The sequence below is a fragment of the Neoarius graeffei genome, chromosome 12, assembly GCF_027579695.1.
Source record: "Neoarius graeffei isolate fNeoGra1 chromosome 12, fNeoGra1.pri, whole genome shotgun sequence".
Taxonomy (NCBI): Eukaryota; Metazoa; Chordata; class Actinopteri; order Siluriformes; family Ariidae; genus Neoarius; species Neoarius graeffei.
Genome location: NC_083580.1, coordinates 55,277,946 through 55,281,033, shown reverse-complemented (window position 1 = coordinate 55,281,033; position 3,088 = coordinate 55,277,946).

Below are 3,088 nucleotides of genomic sequence, written 5' to 3'. Positions count from 1 at the left end.
CAAGGGCCTTTCTGTGTAGAGTTTGTATGTTCTCTCTGTGTCTGTGTGGGTTTCCTCCGGGTGCTCCGGTTTCCCCCAAAGACATGCAGGTTAGGTTAATTGGTGGATCTAAGTTGACCGTAGGTGTGAATGAGAGTGTGAATGGTTGTTTGTCTCTGTGTCAGCCCTGTGATTATCTGGCGACTTGTCCAGGGTGTACCCCGCCTCTCACCCATCGTCAGCTGGGATAGGCTCCAGCTTGCCTGCGACCCTGTAGAACAGGATAAGTGGCTACAGATAATGGATGGATGGATGGTTTGCAGGGTATGGAAGAGGAACACCAAGCAGAAATAGTAAGTAAGGGATAATAATAGACTACATTAGTGAGATATTTGAGATTTTATATAGTCATAGGATAAATAGGAACACCTTCACCACCCATACATCACTGGGTCTTTTCCCAGTCTTTAACTGCTTACAAGTGAGCCTATGTCCAGTGTAATGTCATATTCCTGTTCTTATTATATTCCATGAGTGGAACCAAGTGTTGCTGTAGCCCATCTACCTCAAGGATCAGAAAAGCATTCTGAGATGCTTTTCTGCTCAACATGGTTGTAAAGAGTTGTCATTTGCCTTCCTGTCAGCTTGAACCAGTCTGGCCATTCTCCACTGACCTCTCTCATCAACAGGGTGTTTCCACCAACACAACTACTCACTGACTGTTTTTTCCCTATCCTGTATAAACCCTAGAGATTGTCATGCATGAAAATACCAGGATATGTGCAATTTATAAAATACTCAGAACAGATTGCCTAGCACCAACAACCAAGCTACCAAGTCAATCTTCTTCTTCTTCTTCTTTTGGCTGCTCCCGATTAGGGGTTGCCACAGAGGATCTTTCATCTCCATTGCTCCCTGTCTTTCGCATCCTTCTCTACCACACCTGTCACTTTCATGTCCTCTCTCACCACATTCTTGTATCTCCTCTTTGGCCTACCTCATTTTCGTGTGCCTGGCAGCTCCATCCTCAACATTCTCCTTCCAACATGCTCTGCATCTCTTCTCAGGATGTGCCCATACCATCTCAGTCTCATCTCTCTTAGCTTAATTTCCAAGCTCTCCACACGTGCTGTCCCTTTGATGTGCTTGTTCCTTATCCTGTCCAACCTTGTCACTCCCATCACAAACCTTAACATTCTCAACTCCGCCACCTCCAACTTCACCTCCTGTCTCTTTGTTAAGGGTACTGTCTCCAATCCATACATCACAGCTGGTCTCACTACTGTCTTATACAGCTTACCTTTCACTTTTGCTGGGACTTTCCAATCACAAATGACTCCCAAAATCCTTCTCCAACTGCTCCACCCTGCCTGCACTCTCTTTCTCACCTCACTATCGCAGCCCCCATTTTCCTGCACAGTTGACCCCAGGTACTTAAATTCACCAACCTTCTTTACGTCTACTCCTTGCATCTTCACTACACTCTCATCCCCATTCTCATTGATGCACATGTATTCTGTTTTACTACTGCTCACCTTTATTCCTCTTCGTTCCAATGCATACCTCCATCTCTCCAAACCCAACTCAACCTCCTTTCTACTTTCACCACATATCACAATATCATCCGCAAACATCATGTTCCATGGTGACTCTTGCCTCACTTCGTCTGTCAAGCTATCCATCACTAAACAGGAAAGGACTCAAAGCAGATCCTTGATGAAGTCCCACCTTCACCTTGAACCATTCAGTCATTCTAACTGCACACCTCACTGCTGTTTCACTTTTCTCATACATGTCTTGCACCACTCTAATATACTTCTCATTCACTCCACACTTTCTCATACAATACCATAACTCATCTCTCGGCACTCTATCGTATGCCTTCTCCAGGTCTACAAACACACAGTGTAGCTTTCTCTGGCCTTCCCTGTACTTCTCCATTAACATTCTTAAAGCAAAAATTGCATCCGACATGCTCTTCCTTGGCATAAACCCGTACTGCTGTTCACAGATTGCTACTGCTCTTCTAAGTCTCACCTCCAATACCCTTTCCCATAACTTCATGGTGTGGCTCATCAGTTTTATCCCTCTGTAATTACTGCAGCTCTGTACATCTCCCTTATTCTTGTATATTGGGACTAGCACACTCTTTCTGCATTTTCTCATTCTCTAAGATCTTATTTAAAAATCTCGTTAGGAACTACACAGCCATCTCACCCAAACCCAAGCCACCAAGTCGATGATATGACAATTTTCATCATTCCGATGTTTGTCATGTGATGCAATTTCAATAGACTGCATTTTCAGTTAGTTTATTGTTATATAAGCCTCAAAGGAAATAAAAAAAAAAGTAGCAAATAAATTGCCTTGATGCCTGGTTTTATCTGTGGTACTTGATTGGGGCAGCATCAAGGGGCTCTCTCACACACCGAACAGAGCCACGCCCCACCAAGCACCCCTGCCAAACCGGGTAAGTAAAAAGCAAACGGCTTGAAAATCCTCTTGACGGGTGGCACGGTGGTCAAGTCAAGTCAAGTTTATTTGTATAGCGCTTTTAACAATAAACATTGTCGCAAAGCAACTTTACAGAATTTGAACGACTTAAAATATGAGCTAATTTTATCCCTAATCTATCCCCAATGAGCACGCCTGTGGCGACGGTGGCAAGGAAAAATTCCCTCAGATGACATGAGGAAGAAACCTCAAGAGGAACCAGACTCAAAAGAGAACCCATCCCCATCCGGGCAACAACAGACAACATGACTATAACATTAACAGTCCTAACATAAAGTCAGCTTTGTTGATGCTATAAACCCCCCACCGACGGAAACCTGAGCGCAAAACTGTTCACGACAACTGTAGTCCCAAAGTCAGCAAGTCAACTGCAGTCCTAAAGTCAGCAAGCCAACTGCAGTCCCCAGCCACAAAAGCGCCACTGCAAGAGTCCAGAGCGTCCTCCAGGCGCGACCCCCAACTGTCCACATGGGGCCACGCTCCACAGGAGCAATGCGATGAGACTCGATGCGATGGTGTAGTGGTTAGCATGGTCGCCTCACAGCAAGAAGGTTCTGGGTTCGAGCTCAGCTGCCAGCGGGGGCCTTTCTGTGTG